The following is a 25,112-nucleotide window of genomic DNA, read 5'->3' on the forward strand; positions in this document are numbered from 1 at the left end:
ACAGCATCCTAAAAGAGCAACTGTATCATGAAAAAAAAAAAATCAGAAGTTACTAGGATAGCTTACAGTGGTTACCTCATCTGCTTCGAAATGCATCAAATTTGTTATTAGATATATTTTGATGAGAAAAATGCTTTAGCACTTGACATCTGTTGAGCACTCCTCAAATCTGTTCATTGTCTTGGTAGAATAGTGGCGATGTGATGCTAACCAGGTGCACTGGCCGCCTCCACAGCTGCCGCTCTTGGCGGTGGGCAGCTTCTCCCCAATACAGCTCTGCCAGACTGGAGTCCAGGATGCGGAGATGGCACACACTGGTAGGCAGGCTGGACGGCAGCTCCTGCAGGATGATGTGACTGCCACATGTAGTCTCCCAGCTTCCAAAAGAGCAGTGCTAGAAGAAGCATGGACGGCTGGCATGCACAGCAGGGACAGCAGCAGGGGCAGCAGCGATAGAGCATAAGCACAGTCAGGGACAGCAGCCAGAGATCTGGGTTGCAGAGAGCCCACGACCATAACCTCCCCACCAAGAATCTTGGATAGCCTAAGGTGGGAAGAAAGGATAAGGGTCATGCGTCCCCTCAGAAAGTGAGTTGGGTCAAGAAGGAAGAAGCCTGGCTTGTTTCTCTGCAGCTGAAAGCCCCATTTGCCCCTTTGGGGAACTGACTAAGGAAGGATGGTTAGGCTGTGGACTAGAGATGGTTCCTTATTGGAAAAATTTGTTCAGTTCTTGTTTTTCTCACTCATCATGCCATTTAGAACCAATGAAACACAAGTATTAGATTTGTAAAACAGAATAAACCACTTTCCCCAATAGAAATGCATTTCCTGATTGCAAAATGCAATTAGTACAATAATCATTACGGGCTGGCCCCATAGAGCACTTGATTATGATAATTATTTTACTTTTAATAAAATAGTTGACATGACTTTATTTTTTAGAATGCAATATATGTGAACTATATATGTATATGTATATATATACAAATATATATACATATACATATATATATATATATATGCATATGTGCATGTCCACCAAGCTAGCTGAATGTCACAATCATGGGGGATAGCAATGACTTATATGGTCTAAGGATTTCTAGCTGCTCAGGATCTTAGAGACTATCCAGTCCAAGCCTCTCATTTCAGAAATGAGAGAACCATATTCCAAAGTCATAATGGTCAGAGAATGGCGAACGTAAGACTTGGGTGTAGAGCCTTCTGGCTCGAAACTTATGTTTCTTCCCTCAATTCAAATGTCCCTTTTATTCCAGTGTTCTATGTGTCTACCTATTATCATGGATTTTTATGATATTTTATTCTACTCCTGGGGGTAGCAGGTGATATAATGGAGAGAGCGCTGAGTCTAGCTTACTAGCTACATGACCCAGGATGAATCTCTGCCTCAGTTTTCTCATCTGAGGGTAAAGTGGGGGTACTAACATCACCTCTCTCCCAGGTTATTGTGAGCAAAAAAAATGTTTAATATAGTACCTTTAGTAATAAGTGCTTAATAAAATAAAATGAAATTCCTTTCCCCAATCCTTAAAATTATCTGATAGCCTCGATCACATTCTCTCCTCAAAAATATAGGAAAGATACAGATACAAAGTGAAAATAGGAATCAGTAGTAAGGATGGAAACAATCACTGAAACTGTTTTCATGATATTAACCTTCCTTAAAATGATTTCATTTTCCACATAAGATTTGTACAATAAACCACACATATATACATACACATATATTCTCCTACCAGAGATTTACTCATTTAAACCTGTTTTATTCATAATGCCAAATCATATATAGCTCATCAAAGAAAATCGTTTAATGGGTACCCATTAAAAAGCAACATACTATGGGGTAATGCTCAGAAGTACAAAGTTCTGGTCCCAGCTTCCAAGGAGTTTCTATCTGTAATAAGAACTCCTTATAAACACACTAAAAAAAAAAAACAAAAAAAAAAAAAAACAAAAAAAAAAAAACTTACCAATTTAAGATTGAAATAACAGTGGAAAACAATAATAAAAGAGATGCTGAAAGACAACCAGAAGGTCAAAGGGCATATGAATGGTTGAGATAAATACTGCTAAAAGTTCTGATAAAGGAAGAGGTCCTTTTAGGGTACAGAGATGATAGATTTAGGAAGGAGACAGGAATTGCAATGAGTACCACTTGCTTAGGAGGGGACAATGGATGGACAAAATCACACATAACAATGGCATGCTGGGAAAGTTATAAAGGCAGAAAAGTGCCAAATGTGCCCAGGGTTCAAGCAAGGTTGGGGAGCAGCCAGATGGGGCAGGACAGGGCTAACCCTGGTAAATTTTTAATCTCTCTGATCATATTTTCATCCTCTATAAAATAAAGTGGTTGTAGGAAATCTTCTCTAAGTTCTTTTCTTCTAAATCTATATATCATCAATCCATCAATATAGCTCAGCACCTGTTCAGCAATTTCTACTCTTCGAATACAAGTATTTGAGACTGAGAAGATCATGCTGTCCAGAGTTCCTAGTCCACAACATGTCAGAGGCAGGGTCTAACACAGGACTTTGGGGTACCAAAGTCTGCTCTTTTCTACCATGCCATACTACTTTAACATAAACGGTGGTAGTGAGAAATAAAGCTGGAAAACTTGGCTGGCCAAGAATGCCAGGCCAAAACATTTTAGGTCACTTTATAAACAACAGGAAAGTTTCTGACCATGGGAATGTCATACCTGGGGCTGCATTTAGAAATACTGACCTGTCAATGGTAAGAAGAAAGAATTCAAAGTCAGGTACACTGGCCTGGAAAGCTTCCTACATTTAAGTTTATATGTACCATGGTCACCAAAGATTTCGTTTATTTATTTACCAAGGTTTTCCCAACATATTTTGAGAAGTACAGGAGGAAGCTAACATCCCTAAAGCCACCATAAAAACAGGAATAATCTTTTGTACAATAACACTAAGCAAACCAGCAAATATTCATTTTTCTTGAATCTCAAAAATGAAGCTCAGGAAGAAATGAATCAACAAGTGAATGAATCAACAAATTCACAGTAATAAATTCAACTAAAGAATTCCATACCAAAAAGGGGGGAGGGAATAAAAATAGTTCCAAGTTCTTCTTTTTAGAAGAAAGGCAATGCTTTTGGACCTAGAAATCAGCTTCATCCGTTTGTTAAAAGCAACTAAAAAAAAAACTGTTTTAAGTTACAAGTGATGTCTGAGTGAGTTTTATCAAGCACTTAAGAGCTACAGAACTGATTTTTTTTTTTTTCTGGCAACAACAAGGGAAATTTTGAAAGAGGAAAAAAAAAAAAAAAAAAAAAGGAAGAAAGCTTAGTGTACAGTTACTAGTTGTTTCCAGAATAATTTCTACAACCTATATCTGTATCAGGGTCAGAGACAACTGAAGATGTATTTATATATATATATTGGTTTTTTGCATTCCAGTTATTTAAATCAAAATAGTCCAATCCCTTTGAGAGTATTCTTTTTTTTTTCTCAACTCCCTCTAGGAATGTTAACAGGAATGCTATGTAAGAATAAAAATACCTAACCATTTTCTTTTTCTCTTTCCCTCATTCTAGTTGCCCTCTTAGTGACTGAAGTGATGTGCTCAACAGGATTCTCTCAGAGGCCTCAAATACTGGCTGGCTGGCTTAAAGGTCCTGGATTTAAGTCCTGCTTTGCCTCCCTCCTATCTGTGTCATCTTGAGCAAGATTTTTGATCTCTCTGATCATATTTTCATTCTCTAAAACAAAGCAATTGTACGAGATCTCCTCTAAGTTCTTTTCCCCTAAATCTATGATTCTTTGATATTAGTTATCAGTAAGGTCATAAGTTTATTTGCACTCTAAACTGCATATACTCAAAAATGCTAAAACTAACTGGGCTCTCTACTCTTAGACAATTTTTTCCAATTTATAATTTCGACTTTGAAAGTTATCAATCCTTGATCTTTCTTTGTTTACTCATTCTCAGTAATTATAAGGAAACTTGAACTCCTTTCATGCCCTATAGAAGAAGAAGCATACAGAAGAAGGGAAGACAGAGGCAACAAAGAAAGGGACAACACAGCTACTGACTGTAAAAAAGGATTCTCTAGTCTCAGGTCCACCAGAATTGTATGAATCAAATCATCACCATCTGCACCATTAGAAGTGACCCTTCACTGCCATGCATGCTCTGGGTGACTAGTGAAGGCAAAGATGCTTCAGTTAGAGGCTTTATCAAAACAGGGATCACCAAACTGTGATTCCATTGGTACATTATTCCAGATAAAGGAGCAGAGTAGAAACGCAGGGTTCCTGGATTCCTCCCCAAAATAAAAGTCCCATCAAAAATAAAAAGATAAAAAGGTAAGATCTCAGATGCCTTCAGCTTAGCTCTGAAGGGCTGACAGTACAAATATTTTCAATTGCCAAAAGTACTCAGTAAGTACACATTAATATTTTGAACAAAAGGATAAATCCTTTTGGTCAATTTGTTAATCAAAAGGCATTCTGAACTACATTCTGAGCATTGTGCTAAGTATTGAAGAAACAAAGAAAGGTAAACAGCTCCTACCTTTGGAAGTTCATATTCTAATTGGGAAGACAATGAACAAACTACTATGTGAACACAAGACAAATTGGAAATACTGTCAGAGGGAAGGGAGAAGCAGTGGAAGAAACTGAGAGAGGCCCCCTGCAGAAGGTGAAATCTGAGCTGTTTTGAAGAAAAACTGGAAAGCCAGGAACTAGAGATGAGGAGGAAGATTTTATTATTCCAAATTTTTTAATCTTATATTTCCATTACCATTTTAAAAATTATGGAGGCTGTTTACCTTTCTTTGTAGCCTCAATACTTAGCACAATGTATGAAGAGCCTTTCCATTGCCTTACTTGGTCCTCACCCTCCCTGACCTCTCTGTAGTGTGGGACACACCTGGCCATTCCTCCACCTTTTTTGCATCGATGTTATTGAACTGAATTTCACAGAATACAGTAAGAAAAAAAAAAGAATATTCTATGTATATCTTTAATCTCTCCTCCCTCTCTCTCTCCATTCCTTCACCCCCACCTCTCTCTCTCTCTCTCTCTCTCTCTCTCTCTCTCTCTCTCTCTCTCTCTCTCTCTCTCTCTCTCTCTCTCTCTCTCTCTCTCTCTCTCTCTCTCTCTCTCTCTCTCTCCCCCCTCTTTTCCAAAGTCATTGGTCTCCCTGAATATATTTGCAGGTTATTTGTCCAGGTATGGGGGAGTTATATCTAAAACCCACTTTTAGATATAAAGTGAGGTTCTATAGAAGGGAAGAAAAGGGAGCATGAAGGACAAATATAACTACAATACAAAAGAACTGAACTTTGGAAGACACAATGGTTATTTACACCAACCTATTCCTAAATATGAATGCCATCTATGTTACTTCTAACAATGTAGAAATCCCCTTCCACATGATAAAACTTTAAGACAATGTCAAATTCCCTTGCAAGTCTTTTTTTTTTTTTTAGGCCTCTTACAATCTTAATTTTCACAATGAATTAGGGTGACCAACAAGATGAAGGAATGGGCATTTTCTCTGATCATCATGACCTTTCAAATTTCTGCAAAATAGAAAGTAAACATGAAGGACACAGTAATTTTAGCTGTCACCATAGTCTTAAGGCAGAAAGAACTCAAATAAGGTTAAAACTCAACAACAACAACAACAACAAAAATCAGAAAAGATTACTCATTTCTAACCTCTAATACAATCTCTCAACACCCCTCTACCACTGCCCATCTTCTCCCCATGTAGCCAGGTTTGCACCTGCTGATCCATAAACTTATAAAAGAACATAAACCTACTGATCCCTCTTCCCAGGGCTGGAGGTGTGAGATAGGGAGATGGAGGGGTGGAAAAGCTTTCTTTGAGACAGCAGATAAAAGAGAGGGAGGGCAGGACAAGTGTGTATGACAGTGGGGCACTCCACTAAACATGAGGAAAGAGCTCAGAATCTAATAGAAGTTAACTGTTTTCCCAGAAGTTACTTGGGGCAGAGACTGAGGCCAATCAAATGTGAAGTACCTATGGGGGGAGAAAGCTGAGATGGCTTTGAGATCCAGTTGCCTGAGAAACTACACTCAAAGAGAAAGGAGTCAAAATGAAAACAATGGTGGAAAGCAAAAGGTGAAAGACTGAAATTAATAAAGATCTCAAGAAGAAAAAAAAAAAAATCCCACAATTTAGAAGTTTTAAGCACACATTCATAAGCCAATGAGGATGATATTAATAACAGAAAACAATATATCCTCCAAATCAACTTTAAAAAAAAAGTCCAGATATCTGTGAATAAATATTGCAAGTCAAAAGAAAATAAATTAACACTTGATAAGGCAGAGCACCCTGAAGTCTTCCAAGACAGCATGCAACCACCATAAGATGTTCTTGAATGGTTTAAAAGAGAATTGAGAATAGTGAAAGCATATTTTATTGCTTACATAATAAGAATAATTGGCAGAACAGAAAAGTTGGAATCCACGATGGAAATTTCACCAAGAAATTTTAAAAAGGGAAAAAAAAAAAAGGTATAGCTGAGAAGAGTGTAACTATATATCAAAGTGAAGGGCAATCTGGAAAAAGAGAAGCAAAAAGCAATAGTATGAAAAGAAAACACGATTTCCATAGAAGCAAAACATATTGATCTTAAAGCAAGGTGCAGAGACAATACAAAGATTATAGACCTCCCAGGAGAGCACAAGTCAAAAATGAACATAATGAAAGAAATAATATAAGAAAAGCTCCCAAAACTTATGAATACAGAAAACAAAGTGCTGATCAAAAGCATCCACAGATCACCTCCAGAAAAAATCCTATGCTACAAACTCCAAAATATATACTAAATTTAACAATTCTACTGACAAATAACAAATTCTACAAGTGCCAGGAGAATTTCAAATATTTTTTTTAAATCTGAATAAAACAAAACTATTTTGCATGCACCAGAAATTGCAAAAGGGAACAGAATAATGTGTTCTGAAAAGAAGCTCAAGATGCAACCAAGATGACGAAACTCAAACTCTCAAGCCTTACTATTAATGAAAGAAGATGAACATTCAATTTTTAATAGGTATTCAAAATTCCCAGAAAAGAAAACCAGACCAAAATAAATTGTTTTTCAAGCAACCCAGACAAGAAAAGTGAACAAATACAACAACAACATAACAAGATAGAGTCTGTTAAGAGTTTTCTTTCTATTTTTTATATTATGCTTTATTTTTTAATTAATTTTATAAGTATAACTTTTTTTTGACAGTACATTTGCATGGGTAATTTTTTTTTACAACATTATCCCTTGCACTCACTTCTATTCCGAATTTTCCCCTCCTTCCCTCCACCCCCTTCCCTAGATGGCAGGCAGTCCCTTACATGTTAAATATGTTACAGTATATCCTAGATACAATATATGTGTGTAGAACCAAATTTCTTGTTGCACAGGAAGAATTGGATTCAGAAGGTAAAAATAACCTGGGAAGAAAAACAAAAATGCTCACAGTTTACACTCATTTCCCAGTGTTCCTTCTCTGGGTGTAGCTGATTCTGTCCATCACTGATCAATTGGAACTGAATTAGATTTTCTCTTTGTCAAAGATATCCACTTCCATCAGAATACATCCTCATACAGTATTGTTGTTGAAGTGTACAGTGATCTCCTGGTTCTGCTCATTTCACTCAGCATCAGTTGATGTAAGTCTCTCCAGGCCTCTCTGTATTCCTCCTGCTGGTCATTTCTTACAGAGCAATAATATTCCATAACCTTCATATACCACAATTTACCCAACCATTCTCCAATTGATGGACATCCATTCATCTTCCAGCTTCTAAGCACTATGAAAAGAGCTGCCACAGGGGCAGCTAGGTGGCGCAGTGGATAGAGCACCAGCCTTGAATTCAGGAGGACCCAAGTTCAAATCTGGTCTCAGACACTTAACACTTCCTAGCTGTGTGACCCTGGGCAAGTCACTTAACCCCAGCCTCAGGAAAAAAAAAAAAAAAGAAAAAAAAAAAAAAAGAAAGAAAAGAGCTGCCACAAACATTTTGGCACGTACAAGTCTCTTTCCGCTCTTTAGTATTTCTTTGGGATATAAGCCCAATAACAGCAATGCTGGGTCAAAGGGTATGCACAGTTTGATAACTTTTTGGGCATAATTCCAGACTGCTCTCCAGAATGGTTGGATTCTTTCACAGCTCCACCAACAATGCATCAGTGTCCCAGTTTTCCCACATCCCCTCCAACATTCATCATTATCTTTTCCTGTCATCTTAGCCAATCTGACAGGTGTGTAGTGGTATCTCAGAGTTGTCTTAATTTGCATTTCTCTGATCAGTAGTGATTTGGAACACTCTTTCATGTGAGTGGAAATAGTTTCAATTTTATCATCTGAAAATTGTCTGTTCATATCCTTTGACCATTTATCAATTGGAGAATGGCTTGATTTCTCATAGAGTCAGTTCTCTGTATAATTTGGAAATGAGGCCTTTATCAGAACCTTTAACTGTAAAAACATTTTCCCAGTTTGTTACTTCCCTTCTAATCTTGTTTGCATTAGTTTTGTTTGTGCAAAAGCTTTTTAATTTGATGTAATCAAAATTTTCTATTTTGTAATCAATAATGATCTCTAGTTCTTCTTTGGTCACAAACTCCTTCCTCCTCCACAAGTCTGAGAGGTAAACCATCCCATGTTCCTCTAATTTATTTATGATCTCGTTCTTTATGCCTAAATCTTGGACCCATTTTGACCTTATCTTAGTATGTGGTGTTAAATGTGGGTCCATGCCTAATTTCTGCCATACTAATTTCCAGTTTTCCCAGCAGTTTTTGTCAAAAAATGAATTCTTATCCCAAAAGTTGGGATTTTGGGTTTGTCAAACACTAGATTGCTATTTTTATTCACTGTCTTGCCCTGTGAACCTAACCTATGCCACTGATCAACTAGTCTATTTCTTAGCCAATACCAAATGGTTTTGGTGACTGTTGCTTTATAATATAGTTCTAGATCAGGTACAGCTAGACCACCTTCACTTAATTTTTTTTTCATTACTTCCCTTGAAATTCTCGACCTTTTGTTGTTCCATATGAATTCTGTTATTTTTTCTAGGTCATTAAAATAGTTTCTTGGGAGTCTGATTGGTATAGCGCTAAATAAATAGATTAGTTTAGGGAGTATTGTCATCTTAATTATATTCACTCACCCTATCCAAGAGAACTTAATGTCTTTCCAATTATTTAAATCTGACTTTATTTTTGTGGCAAGTGTTTCGTAGTTTTGCTCATATAATTCCTGACTTTCCTTTGGTAGATAGATTCCCAAATATTTTATACTATCGACCGTTATTTTGAATGGAATTTCTCTTTGTATCTCTTGCTGTTGGATTTTGTTGGTGATATATAAGAATGCTGAGGATTTATGAGGATTTATTTTGTATCCTTCAACTTTGCTAAAATTCTGAATTATTTCTAATAGCTTTTTAGCAGAGTCTTTGGGGTTCTCTAAGTATACCATCATGTCATCTGCATAGAGTGATAATTTGGTTTCCTCATTACCATCTCTAATTCCTTTAATAGAGTTTTCTTTCTAAAAGTACACAAGGAGACTACAGGGTGAAAGTAGAAAGCAAATAAAATTGATGGTGAAGAAACAGATGTGAAATATCATGGACTAAATCTCATAACAACCTGTCCAAAGATGTATCAATGTATCGATGGACTAAACTACAGAATTGGAGAAGGGAGATGGATAAAAAGAGACAAAAAGGTAAGAGGAGAATAGCTGATATACCCTAATCACATCAAAAGTTAACATTGAAGGGAAAATAATTTCCAAAAAAATAAAATAAATAACAGAGAGCCTACAGAGAAAGGGAATAGAGGTAAAGGAAGAAATTTAGAAACAAGTGGAAATAAAGAAGAAACCTTGTTTCAGCGGTGGGAGGAGATATCACTGATGAATGTTCCCATGGGGTAAAAGAGCTAGAGAAGTAGGGACTTTGCAGTGGGTATGATCAGCTTGGATTTGGTACATACAAAGACAACTCTTCCTATTTCCCTAGGAGAAAAGGAATCAATTCCTAGAGACAAGTGATATCTTAAAGGAGCAAAGATAGGAGCAAAATCAGTATAGCCCTAGGGAAGAAACTGCACACCAAAAGGGAAAGACATGCTCTAGCCTTAGATATATAAGATGATGAACTTAATCAAGAAATGTGCGTGTTCTGAGTCTCCATAGTCCCACTACTTCTGTCACTCTTTGGGCCTCTCCATTCTCTGAAACACAATAATTTTGAAATTAGGCCAATTAAAAAGCCTACAGGGGCCTTTAAGTGTTCAAGTGAAAGGAAGAGCCAATCAATGAGGCAAATTTCATTGTCTTAGTTTAAGCAATTTTTACAGCCATCTCAACCTTCACAACCCCTGCCCTGACCAATCAGGAGCCATCACGTAAAGACCTCCACCAGCAAAAAGATTATAACTCGCTGAAGGCTCAAATTGTAGTAGTTTTTCATTAAGGGACATACACTGTCCTTTAAAAAAATCACATGGCACATTTAATTGACTACAGAATAGTACAAACATAACTTTTATGTGTACTGGGAAACAAAAAGTTCACAGCTTGATTCACTGAGACATGTGCTTTGCTGTGGTGGTACGGAAGCAGAGCCACACTATCTCTGAAGCACGCCTTCATGTCAACTTCTCTGATTACACAGCAGCACCACGATGAAGCAGACTCAGACTCAGAATGCAAACAGCGTCTGTGAAGTTCACTGTCTTCTAAGGGCCTAGTTCATGGCACCCAAAACAATTACAATAAGAACATCAAAGATCCCTCTCACGGATTGTAGTAAAGGACAGAATGATTTTAGAAGGCTGAAATATTGCAAGAATTACCCAAGTGTGACAAGACAATGAGAGAATATGCTGTCAGAAAAATAGCACCAGCAGATTTGCTTCAAACTTTCAATTTGTAAAGTTTTTTAAAATTTAAATTAAAAAACCCCTGCAAAATCCGAGAAGTACGATACAGCAAAGTGCGAGGGTGCCGTAAATGGATGCGCTCAAAGTTTAGCGGTTACATGTAGCCTGTGCAGAAATACAGCCAAGGATTTCACGGCCAATAACGGCCTTTCCCGGAAGGTGACTTCTCCAGGCACGCGCACCGGACAGTGCGCCTCGCCACTGACACTCAATTATGGTCGGCCCTTTGCTGTCTCCTTTGGATATATTTAAGTCTCAATTGGTGATTGAGAGTCACTTTCCACGCCCCCTCACAGCCAAGGCAGAGTCAAAGCACAGTCTTGGTCCTCGGGAGGGATGACGGAATTTCCATCTGTGAAAATAGACCAAGGATTCACACCGCGTTCTGGACTTCAGGAGCGCCCCAACAGCATCCGCGGCCGGCGCGGCTCGGACCAGGCCCAGCGTCTGGCCCGCGGAGGAGTGTGATGGCCCAGCAGCCGGAAGCTGCCCAAAGCCCGGCTTTTAGCGGCGACGAGAGCTCGGCACTCCTGCAGAAAAGCCCGCGCGCTCCCGGAGCCGCCTGAGGAACGGCTCAAAGGGGAAGCCGAGCAGCATCCGATGAGCGCGTGGTGACTGAGGGACGTCCCGCAGGGATCCGCGCTCATCAGTGGGACAGCCGGCCGAAAGGAGCCCGGCTCGCGATGGGAAAGGAGGAAGCGCCGGCCGGCCGCCTCGCGGGCTCACTCTCCTGTAGCAGGAACGCCCCGTTCTTGTCCCCCGAGAGATGCCCGCTGATTCCGGCCCCACCACCGTGGCGGACCCTCCGATCAACCAAAGAGAGGGCGTGTGAAAAGGGCGCTGCCGCCCTGCTCACGGTCCGGCCTCTGACCCACTGGGAGCTTTCCTGGCAGGGATCCCGGGGGCCGCCACTAACCTCGCTTCTCAGCTCGTTTTATAGATGAGGAAACTGAGGCAAAGGGATGGGCTGACTCGCTCAGGGTCACACAGCTAGGAAGCTCTGAGCGGATTTGAACTCGGGAACGCGAGTGCTCCCCACTCTGAGCCTGGAGCTCTGCGCTATGGCGCCACCTAGTGACCCTTTGCAGCACTACCTGTGCCAACAGTCCTGGAAGCAAAATATTGGCCCAAGGCCTGAGGGCTGTCAGAACCAGGGACAGCACAGGCAGGTTCTCGCGGCCCCCCTGCGGGCTCTGGGCAGGGGCCGGCAAGATCCTGGGCTCGAAGCCGAGCACTGCCCACGTCCACCTGGACGGTCTAATTCCTATGGACCCCATCCCCTCGCTGCCTGTCCGCCTCCAGCAGTCCCTCAGCGTGGCCATCTCAGTCACTGAGTGACTTTCTCCCTCGGACAGCCGCACTGTCCAATCAGCCGCCACTTCTAGGTTCTGCCTCTTATCCCCACTCCGTATGTCCCCCCTCACCTGGTTCTGGGGTTAAGACGTGTCCCCAGTACCTGTATGTGCCAAAATGTTTGTGGCAGCTCTTTTTGTTGTAGCTAGAAACTGGAGGATGAATGGATGTCCATCAATTGGAGAATGGTTGGGTAAATTATGGTATATGAAGGTTATGGAATATTATTGGTCTGTAAGAAATGACCAGCAGGAGGAATACAGAGAGGCCTGGAGAGACTTACATCAACTGATGCTGAGTGAAATGAGCAGAACCAGGAGATCACTGTATACTTCAACAACAATACTGTATGAGGATGTATTCTGATGGAAGTGGAAATCTTCAACATAAAGAAGATCCAACTCACTTCCAGTTGATCAATGATGGACAGATATAGCTACACCCAGAGAAGGAACACTGGGAAGTGAATGTAAATTGTTAGCACTACTGTCTTTCTACCCAGGTTACTTATACCTTCGGAATCTAATACTTAATGTGCCACAAGAATATGGTATTTACACACATATATTGTATCTAGGTTATATTGTAACACATGTAAAATGTATGGGATTACCTGCCATCGGGGGAAGGGAATGGAGGGAGGGGGGATAATTTGGAAAAATGAATACAAGGATATTATAAAAAATTACTCATGCATATGTACTGTCAAAAAAAATTAATAATAAAAAAAAAGAAAAAAAAAAGAAAATGACGTGTCCGCGGATCTACTGCAACATTCTCCCAATCTGAACTGGACTCCCTTGAAGTCGGCCATGCCACTGAGAAGGAACCACTTCTGTAGAGGGTCAGTAACAATCCTCTGAAGGGGGTGGGGCGTAATATAAAGCGTTACAGACAGAATCAATTTAATAAGTTTGCTTTACTCTTTACATACTAAATTATCACGCAAGAGTTTGACTGAATTTCCTCTACAAGTAACTTTTTAAATTAGCAAATATAATGGTGATTTCAGAATGCAAAGCTAATAAATGCATGTAATCAAGTTATTAAACCAGAAATGCAACGTTGTCAAGAGTGCCAACTGATGCTCCTTCAATGAAGCCAAAACCCTGAAGCCTTTCAGCCAGGCCCACCCACTGCCCTCCCAGTCCAGGCTCCTTCTCTAGCACTCCTGCAAAGTCCCTCCATGCACTCTGCAATGCAGAGCCACCAGCCTCCTTGGTGTCCCTCACACAAGACATTGCCCTGTCTGTGTCTGGAATGCTCTCCAATCCAGCACTGCCTCCAGGTTTTCCTTCATTTCTGAAATCTACCTTTCCTATCCCATTTAATTTTAGTACCTTCCCTCTGATGAACATTTTCCATCTAGCCTGTACATAATTTATAGTTGTATCCATTAAACAGTGATCCCTGAGAGAAGGCATTGTCTTATACTTTTTTGTATTCTCAAGAATTAACAATAAATGTTTATTAACTGACCAAATGGCTACTATAATTATTAAAATAAATATACTTTGAAGAAAATCCCCCAATTAGCCAATTAATAAAAGAGTAAACAAACTCCTGCTGTCCCTTTTATTTTCAGTATTGTAAAGCGCGTACAAAAGTGGACAAAATCAGGTAATGTCCTATTAATCAAGTCAAGAAGCATTTATGAAGCGCTTACTAAGTGCCAGGTGTTGCGCTAAGTGCTGGGGATACCAAAAGGCAAAAAACAAAAACAAAAAACCCATTCTGTGCCATCAAGAAGTTCATATTCTAATGGGGGAGGCAACATGAAAACATTGCCTATCTTGGGAAGGGAGAAAAATGTGGAACTCAAAATCATACACAAATGAATGTTGAAAAGTATACATACATGTGATTGAGAGGGAAAAAATACTATTAAGTGCAAAAAAACCCCCAACTCGTACATAAAAGATATATGTAGAGTAAATTGAAGGATTATTGAAATATAGAATCATGAAAATGTGAAAATATGACCTGAACTTCACCAGAAATTAGTGTTGAAAATTCTTCCAACTCAATAAGGTCTACTTTCATCAGGAATCATAAAATCACAGAAAATTAAAAAGGTCTTAAGGATCAGCTAGTGCATAGATATTACATTCTCTGGCAGTCTGGAGAAGCCCATGGTCTCCTCAGAACCGTATTTTTAAAGGCATAGGATAAAATTAATACACAGCATTACAAAGGGAACAAATTATGCTGAGATATGATCAGCAATGTTGGGAATTTTTTTGTTTTGTTTTATTTTGCTGAGGCAATTGGGGTTAAGTAACTTGCCCAGATTCACCTAGCTTGAAAGTGTCTGAACTTAGATTTGAACTCAGGTCCTCCTGACTTCAGGGCTGGTGCTTTATCCATTGAGCCATCTAGCTGCCCCAGTAATGTATTTAAAAACAAAACAACAAAACAAACAAACAAAAAAAAAAAAAAAAAAAAAAAACATGTTTAGAAACCACAGGTTAGGAATCCTTAACCTTATACAACCTTGGTCCCCTTTGGAAAAATGCAAACTGAGGCTCAAAAAGAAGCTAAGCCAGGTAAGTTCACACAGCATGTCACATGGCACATAATGCCAGTGATACGTTCCTTCCACTCCCATAGGAAACATAAAATGTTCTGAAATGAGATACTAAGTTCACTGAGCAGGTTACCACATCTAAATTCTGTCTGCAACTGAGGTGCTAATGATGCCTAAAACATTTTAATTTTTAATTTATAATTAATAAGAATCTCCTATTTAGGATTCCCCAGCAATCCTCATCAGCTATCAGAAAACTCAGTTGGTTAAGTATGAGACAACGCACATAAGGTAGGAAAGATAGGCATCTACCAGGGGGTCACATATACAGGGATTAAAAAAGAAAACTTAAAAATTAGTTTTTATAAATACATATGATTAGAATGCCAGAACATTTATCCAATAGTGATCAAGTTCACAGAAGCCCTGTCCCCAGCAATGGTGGAGATACAAAATTCAGGACATACTCTCTGCCCTTATAAGGCTCCTGTCCTAAGAGATCAATGAGGCAAGAGTATTAATAACTGTAATGCAAAGTACCACATGATAAGGACACTCAAGAGGTGCAAAACAGAAGTAGTCAGTTCTGCTACAATTCAAAATGCATTCCTAAAAATGATAACACAATGCAAAATAGCACAATAAAAACCACAGGGCTTATGGGAAACATGGGCTTAAGAATATGGCACTTAACCTAATCAAAAACAAAAGCACAGGTTTATTCATGTTAAATGCTTAAGAAATATGTAAATACTACAATAAATCTGCATCCTCAGGCTGCTGCTTGGCCTTCACCCTGGATCCCTAGGAGAACCTAGGAGAAAGCATGGTGGTGAGGGGTGGAAGAGAGAAGGTGAGTGAGTGCAAATCAAATTCTCTTGAAGTTTGCCTGTGGAAGTGGGCAAAGGGTTGCAAGCTTGTAAATTATTGTAAAGTAAATGGCATTCTTGCCAACAGAATCACAAGCAAGCAAATTTCTACACTATCAATCATACTGAAACAACTTCACATTTTCAAAACATGCATTATACTAATAGAACCAATTGTAATAGCTGTTTCTCACAACTCTTATCCTAGTTTACTGTCTGGATAAATTTTGTACTGCAATCAGTTACATTCTTTAAATTTTGTAAATATTGAAATACTAATATTGAAGTATTAAAATGTGAGTTGTTTTGTTATCCTAACCAAATCTTTCTCTGACAAAATTTCTTTTTGTGTAAAACTTAATAGGTATAAAGTCTATTGTCCATGTGTATCAAAGATGTATGTAAATTAATTTAGATGTCAGGGGAAAGTTGTAAAATAATTTTTTTTTATTTTATTTTTTTCCACAGTATATATGCATGAGTAATTTTTTTTATAACATTATCCCTTGTATTCATTTTTCCAAATTATCCCTCCCTCCCTCCACTCCCTCCCGCCGATGACAGGTAATCCCATACATTTTACATGTGTTAGAATATAACCTAGATACAATATATGTGTGTAAATACCATTTTCTTGTTGCACATTAAGTATTAGATTCCGAAGGTATAAGTAACCTGGGTAGATAGACAGTAGTGCTAACAATTTACATTCACTTCCCAGTGTTCCTTCTCTGGGTGTAGTTGTTTCTGTCCATCATTGATCAACTGGAAGTGAGTTGGCTCTTCTTTATGTTGAAGATATCTACTTCCATCAGAATACCTCTTCATACAGCATTGAAGTGTACAGCGATCTTCTGGTTCTGTTCATTTCACTCAGCATCAGTTGATTTAAGTCTCTCCAGGCCTCTCTGTATTCCTCCTGCTGGTCATTTCTTACAGAACAATAATATTCCATAACCTTCATATACCATAATTTACCCAACCATTCTCCAATTGATGGACATCCATTCATCTTCCAGTTTCTAGCCACTACAAAAAGAGCTGCCACAAACATTTGGCACATATATGTCCCTTTCCGCTCTTTACTATTTCTTTGGGATATAAGCCCAATAGCAGCAATGGTGGGTCAAAGGGTATGCACAGTTTGATAACTTTTTGGGCATAGTTCCAGATTGCTCTCCAGAATGGCTGGATTCTTTCACAACTCCACCAACAATGTATCAGTGTCCCAGTTTTCCCACATCCCCTCCAACATTCATCATTAGTAAAATAAATTTTCAATAGTTTTCATTACAACTCAGAAGAAACCTCCTTTATACCAGAGCTAGAGGAAAGTGTTTGTGCATCCTAGGCAGGAAATCCCAGTCCAGACTGAAGAATTAAGAGGGGATTTTAGGGGTCATCCAATGTAACCCCTTCATTTTATTATGAGGACTAAAGTCCACAGAAGGGAAGTAGCTTTGAAGACTGTACCTCCCCATGTCTAAAAATTAATCCCCTTTTTGATTAGTGTCCTCTAAAATATGGAACCTTCAGTAACACATGTGAGTTGATTTGTCATCAGGAAGACCTTCCAGGATTATGAAATAATAGCTCTTCCCTGGCCAAATGGTAATATTATTTAATCAAAATGCATTTTTTTAAACATCTACTAAATGTCAATTTGTATTTCTATATAAAAATATGGAAATAAGCTAGTGCCTGTCCTCCAGGAGCTTAAATTCCCCTGGAGGCATATAAGATGTTCACCTCTAAATCAATATAGATTACGTACAAAATACATATTTTGTGGCTGGGAAAGCACTTCCCATTGAGGGAGTTTAGAAAGGACTTCTGACAGAAGTAGGATTTGATATGAACCTTAATGGGAACTAGAGATCCCAAGAGTTGGAATGGCGAGAGAGGGCATTCCAGGTACGGGACAGGCCATGTAAAGGCACATTAGTGCAAAGTAAAGCACCATTTACTAAGAATAAGCAGCATAGTGTGGCTAAAAAAGAGACTGTGTAAGGAAGAATACCATGTAATCAATCTGAAGAGACAGGTTAGAACCAGTTTGTAAAGGCCAAATTGGCTATTTTATCCTATTGACAAGAGAAAGCCACTGAAGCTTCTGTGTGTTTGATATAGCCAGTCTAGGTCCCTTCATTCTTTATATGATTCTAAGCCCCTACATTCTACAGCAGAGCTCTCCTTAATTACATGTTAAATGTCTGGTAAGAAAGGAGAAAATTCATAACAAAGATTTTAAAATAACTTGAAAATATAGGACATAAGCAGCTTAACAGCTTTTGAAAACTTTTTCTTGACTTTTTTCTTTTTGCAAACAAAACTCCTTAAAAATAAAGAAACAAAACTTCTGGTCTAAAAAAAGTAAAGTGATTAAAAAAATGAGAGCGAGTTCTGCACCTTTTTGTAAACACTTCCAAAACTAATCTGAGCATCAAGAAAACATTTTACAGTTACACAACTACCTGAACAAGAATCCTTACTACAACTCCAATGAGTAGTCTTGTAGCTTGCTTTTAAAGATGTAAAGTAAGAGGGAATTCATGACCTTAGGCAGCCTAACCTACTTCCAGAAAATTCTAAAATGATGGGAAGTCTTTTCTTTACAAAAAGGTTAAATCTGTCTCTCTATAACTTTTACCCATTACTGCTTGTTCTCTCCTCTGGAACCAGGCAAAACAAATCTAAATTATGAAGTGCTTTGAATGCCAAAGGATGCTAATTTGATCCTGGAAGTGATAGGGAGCCACTAGAATTTATGGAGTAGGGGAGTAACATGGTCAGACCTACACTTGGACTTTGGCAGCAGAGTGGGAAGGATGGACTGGAATGGGGGGAGACCTGTGGCAGGGAGTATAACCAGCAGGCAACAGTCCAGGCATGAAGTAATAAGGACATTTATGACAGAGGTAGCAGTCTCAGAGGAAAGAAAAGGGAATTCACAAGAGATGTTAGATACCATGCTTAGGGCCTGAGAACTGTTTGAATTTGTGGGGGAGCACAAGAACAAGAAGTGGATCCCGACACTTGGATTGTGAATCTGGGTGACTCAGAGGACAGTCACCAATATACTCAATACGGTAATGGGAGACTTAAGAAGACACAAAAGTTACCAGGGGAAGATAAAAAATTCATTTTGGACATGCTGAGTTTAAGACATCTAAACAACATCCAATTCGAGATGCTCAATAAATATCTGAAAAAGCAAAGGTTTTTTGTCTTCAAAGTCCAGCAGAAGCTGGTAGGTAGATTTGAGAATCATCAGCCTAGAAATGATAACAGAAACTGATGAGATCACCAAGTGAGACAATAATAGCAGAAGAGAAGGAAGCCAGAACAAGCTATCAGCAAATTGGAAGTTTCCAACAGATGTCCAAATACCTGAAGACCCCTACCTATTACTTAGTACATCATGCATGCATTCCAGTACTGTAATCAGTTCTCAAACTTCTTCCCCATTGAATCTAGTGAACTTAATATTAGAAGATAGATATGAGCAAAGTAAAATGTTAAGTTCCCTCTTCTACAAAGGAGATCTATATAGCTAGAAGAGGCATACTTGGTAGTAGCCACTAACTGCCAAGTAAATGCTTCAGAACTATCATTACCCAGAACATAGCACATGAATGTAAAAGTATAGAAAGTTAAAGCAAGATGGGATCTTAAAGATCAACTAGCCAATTCCTTCATTTGTTTTTAATTATTAAAGCTTTTTATTTTCGGAACATATGCATAAAAAATTTTCAACATTCACACTCTGATGGGCATTCTCCAACTGATGGGCATCCACAAAGTTTCCAGTTTCTAGCCACTACAAAAAGGGCCGCCACAAACATTTTTGCACATGTGGATTCCTTTCCTTCCTGTAAGACCTCTTTGGGGTATAAACCCAGTAGAGACACTGCTGGATCAAAGTATTTCTCAGTTTGATAACTTTTGGGGCATAATTCCATATTGCTCTCCAGAATGTTTGAATCATTCAACTCCACCACCACACCATCCATCCATTCACATCACAATTCTACCAACAATGTATCAGTGTCCCAGTTTTCCCACATCCCCTCCAACATTCATCATTATCATTTCCTGTCATCTTAGTCAATCTGAGGGGTATGTAGTGGTATCTCAGACTTGCCTTAATTCGCATTTCTCTAATCAATAGTTTTTTAGAACACCTTTTCATATGACTAGAAGTAGTTTCAATTTCTTCATCTGAAAATTGTCTGTTCATATCCTTTGACCATTTATCAATTGGAGAATGGCTTGCAATTCCTTCCTTTTAAAGATGAAGAAATCAAGATGTAGAGGAGAAGTATCTTTTCCTATATCAAAAAACACCAAAATTGGCTAATAGGACAAAAAAGGAAAATGATAAATGTTGGAGAGAATGTGAGAAAATTGGGACACTAATGCATTGTTGATGTAATTGTGAACTGATCCAACTATTCTGGACAGCAATTGTGAATTAAGCCCAAAGATCTATAAATCTGCATACGAAGTCTTTGATCCAGCAATACTACTGCTAGGTCTATATCCCAAAGAGATCACACAAAAAAAGAGGAAAGAACCTATTTGTACAAAAATATTTATAACAGGTGGTGGCAAAGAGTTGGAAATTGAGGGCATATTCATCAATTGGGGAATGACTTAATAAGCTGTGGTATATGAATGGTGGCAATAAGAAATTGTGCCTATAAGAAATGATGAGCAAAATACATTTCAGAAAAACCTGGACTTACATGAAGTGGTGCAAAGTGAAAAAAAGCAGAACCAGGAGATCACTGCTCACAGTATCAGCAATACTGTGCAATGATCAATTATGAATGATATAACTCTTCTCAGCAAGACACAGATCCAAGACAATGCTAAAGGATTTAATAATGGAGACTGCTGTCCACATCCCAAGAGGAGAGGGGGAGTGGAGGTGGGAATGATGGAATCTGAATGCAGATTAAAGCATACTATTTTCACTTTTTTTTTTCATAATTTTTTTTGGTCTGTTTCTTCTTTCACAACATGACTAATATAGAAATGTTTTAGTACATACAAAACCTATATCAAATTTCTTACAGTTTTAGGGAAGGGGTGGTGAAGGAAGGAGAGAAAAAATTTGGAATTCAAAAAATTTTTTAATGAATGTTAGAATGTCTTACTAGTGACTGGGGAGGGGAGGTAGAGAAAATACCATTAGAAAGAAAGAAAATCACTCAGAACAACCCTTCAATCCCCCCACAAAATTAGTTAATACAAAGCCAGAATTAGAACCCATACTTCTTATCTCTATCCAATGCTTTTTTTCTACCGTACCATTTGTTCCAAATTCCAAGTCTGTTTCAAATGATGTGCAAAAACAGAACTTTCCTCATGCCACAATTCATTTTATTTACTTAGCTATGCCTATCCACTTGATTCTTCATTTCTAAACAAATTTGCCCTATTTAATCTCATCTCCATGTAAGCAAACATCCATTAAAAACTCGATTCATACTAACACTATTTCATGTAACTTTTATATTTCATATCTTATCACTAACACAATTTCTAACTTATATTTTAGTTTTTTAATCACTTATGTTTTGTTTAGTGTAAGAACAAGTCTACTTCAGAGAAAATAGTTCTAATGCAGATGTAATATCTCTCAACACTCTTTACTCTTAACAATTCAAGTTCATATATCTTGATAGAGTGCTTTTTTTCAAAGGTCAATGGTTGTTCAGATGTCTCTGCAAAACAAGTTACTAGAGTATCTTCTGCCTCCTTCTGGAGACTTATGAGAATATTAATCTTTGCAAATTTTAGAGGTAGGTAATAAATGTGATGGGTTAATCATTCGTCTATTAAGTTTTCACCTAAAGAGTATAATTAACCTTTCAGAGAAAGATATTATTTCTTGCCACACATAAACAAAAAATAAGTTTAATTATTCAGAATAAAATTTGAAATTAACAATACTAAATACAAAGTGATTTTTATTCTTTATTTCCAAATTTTCATATACAATCCCTAAAATCAGCACTATAATATAAATATACAGATTATCATGATAACAGAGAAAAGCATAAAGATGATAAAAATGAGTTAATATCTAAAAGATATTAACTTCCTGTCAGTCTGAGCCCACATGTTAGATTTTTAATAACTTTGCAAGGAAAGAATTTTAAGGGATAGGAGTAGGGGGTGGTACACGGAAAGATAGGCAGCCATAACTAAAATTTGGGTTTTTTTTTTTTTTTTTTTTCCCATTTTGCCTTTTTTATAGTTTAAGTTTACAAATTGTATGGCTGTGAGGAAAAAGATGGAGAAATGGATCCAGAGTCAGCTCTGGGAGCAAATTATAGCATGCTCCTTTACTGTTTGGGTGATACTGAGACACCCAGAGCAAAGTAAAACTAGGGAAACAATTTCCATGATAATGTAAAGAAAAACTGTTGAAAAGCTTCAGAACTTTGATTAATGTAATACCAATTATGATTGAGAATACTGATGACTGAGTATGCCTCCAGCCTCTCAGCAGAAAGGTTGTAGACTAGAGATGCTGAATGAGACATACATTTTCATATACTTTGTTCATCTGTGTTTCTTGACTATACATATTGTTATGAAGTATGGTTCCATGGGTGGGAAGTGGGGGATAAAGAAGAGCAGTCACTGAGAAGTGACACAGTGATGTAGAAAAGAATAGCAATAAAACAAACAAATCACATCACCTCTCAGCCTGTTTCCTTATCTCTAAAATGAAAAAGTTAGATTAAAGGATTACTAAAATCTCATCTGTTGGGATTTGGAAATAATTTTATTATTTTAAAATCATATTATTTAACTGTAAAAACACTTATAGAGGCATCTCTCATTTTAACTAAGTTTACAACAAAGACCTTCAAAACTACAGAAATAGAGAATGATGTTTAATGTAGTCGCAAATATCCAAGTTAAAGATTTTCAATCCAAAATCAATCATATAACATATGATGCTATAGGCTCAACTCAAGTTATTAACACATATTCATTTAACATATATCTAATTTTTATATGATATGTGATAATAATAAACATATAACACTGTACTTACTAGGCACCATGATCAAAACAAAAAGATATAAAATAGGATCCTAGGCTTCTTGGATAGGGATATTAAGTTCAGAGTTTCAGGCTCAATAGCAATGCCTATAATTCATGTTGGGGAGAAAGGAAGTAACTGACACCAAGAAGAGATCCTAGAGTTAGGAAACTGAAGCAAAGGAAAATGAGAGATTGGAATGCCTAGTAAGGATTGCTTTGGTCTGATGGGCTTTTGCTTTGTTTTGTTGGAGTTGGGAGGAGAGAGGGACGAAGAACAATACTTTAGTGAGAGTTCACTCCAGTTTTATAATGATGGCAATAAGAAAATTAAGATTCACTTTACAGAAACTTACTTGGCATCAATTCCATAAATGAAAGAACAGCTGTATGTTTTTAAAGATTCCCCAGGAAGGAGATTCCACAGAGATCCTATAATAACCTATACTAATATATCCTTCTCCTTTAGCAAAGATGGTTCATGCAGAGGATGTTGAGATAATAAACACTCTAATTTGAGTTTTCATGTATTGTCATGTTCCAACTTTAAACTGTAATGTTAACATTACACTAAGTGGTCTTACAACCACTCTGGGTTCAAACATCAACTAATAATCAGCCAATTATGATACAGAAACAATTAATTCAATAAAACTAATCATTTGATTCAAGTTGTAAAAACTATTTGCCTAATAAGGTAATTAATAGGTATTATAATATGTAATTAAAGTATTTGTCTAATAAGATGATTTGGTCATTTGTGGTTTAATCACAATTCTATGCTTGGAGACAATGTTAGAAATCAATCAAAATTCAATGTACCCTAATATTTTACTTAATTTAGGCTCAAAAAATCACAATGAAGTCAACCATTGTTTTTCTGGGTGATCCTTCAGAAGAGTTGTCAAACAATAAGCAATACTCCCTCTCCCAAGTGTGGTCCAAACTTAATTAAAATGTAATTGGGAAAAGTTTAACAAAATTAATAAAAATACATCACAAATAATGTTTAACTTGGTGATTTTCTAAATCAAAATGAGGCCAGAAAGCATCCATTTATATTTGAATTTAACAAAATAGTCAACATATATCCAACAGAGCTGAATATAGACAGAAGTACAATGTCTCTGAATGTCCATGCTATTTCTAGGCTAGATTTTTCTTGCCTTAGATTCTGATCTAGTCCATAGGTTCTATTTGTCTCTATGGAATTCTCATCTATCTATAGTCCCAGGAATTTGGGCAGCCTCAAGTTCAAATCTTGAAGCTACTCACTTCAAATCTAGAAGTTAACCATCCCTAACTCCCATCCTTTGCAAGAGTTGGCCTCAAATCTAAGAATCCCTGATACTTGGACTTTAGAAAAGACAAGACTAGGTCTGACAGCAACAGAGAAACTGAATCATAAGCTTCTAGAACAATGACAATCAAATCAATAATGGTCTACTGCATTGTTAGTCAAATATAATATGGCAGATGATTCTCCATATAGCAGTTTAAAAGTCTGTTATCCTAATTAATCTCTCTTGCACTTACTATTAACAGCCAAATCATTTTACCATACCAGTATAATCATTTTCATCTCTATAAACTTCCTCATTCTGTTGCTCTACTCTAAAACACCTTCCCATCCTGTCAATCTAAACGTTATTCATCTTCCACTTATTTCATAAAGTTGTCCTTTGATTACCAAGAGTGATTACTACTCTTTTCTGAAATCCAACAGAATTACATTTGTCATATAATAACATGACATATGTTTTATACATATGACATCCTACTAAATAAGACTCATCTTTTTTGTTTGGTTGATTGGTTTTTTGCTGAGGCAATTGGAGTTAAGTGACTTGCTCAGAGTCACACAGCTGGGAAGTATTAAGTATCTGAGGCTGGATTTGAACTCAGGTCCTCCTGACTCCAGGGCTGGTGCTCTATCCACTGCACCACCTAGATGCTCCAATGAGACTCATCTTAAAGCAAAACACTATTTTATATTTCCTTTTCATCCTCCATAGTGTCTAGTGCAGAGCTAAGTATATATTTTAATGCTTCAACGTGGGATTCTTGAGTGCAAGAGAATGCTTCCTCCAACATACAGCATATTCTTTTCATGCTCTAGATGAATGGCTACAACAGACATGCAGTCCATTACCAAAAGAAACATTCTATGAAAGATCTACCAATCCTTGGACTCCTTCCACAAGTTCTGCTATATCCCAAGATTACCTTACACTATAAAACATAATAGGACTTTAATTAATGGTTGAATAGATCACAAATAAGTATATCTACAATCAGTCCCAGTCTAAATAAA

The 25,112-nt window shown here is 37.6% G+C and overlaps 1 protein-coding gene across 3 annotated transcripts in view; it reads right to left on the bottom strand.

Annotated features, from left to right (window-relative positions):
* Positions 1–25,112, bottom strand: part of EEFSEC (eukaryotic elongation factor, selenocysteine-tRNA specific) — a 318,322-nt gene that overhangs the window by 242,459 nt on the left and 50,751 nt on the right. The window contains exon 1 of one of the 3 annotated variants that reach the window (XM_074283756.1): positions 10,898–13,077. The exons of the other annotated variants lie outside the window; for them this stretch is intronic. The gene's annotated coding sequence lies outside the window, so the exon portion shown is untranslated. Of the gene's footprint in view, positions 1–10,897; positions 13,078–25,112 lie in introns of those variants that run through there. 3 annotated transcript variants of the gene reach the window in all.

This window comes from Sminthopsis crassicaudata, chromosome 1, assembly GCF_048593235.1.
Source record: "Sminthopsis crassicaudata isolate SCR6 chromosome 1, ASM4859323v1, whole genome shotgun sequence".
Lineage (NCBI taxonomy): Eukaryota > Metazoa > Chordata > Mammalia > Dasyuromorphia > Dasyuridae > Sminthopsis > Sminthopsis crassicaudata.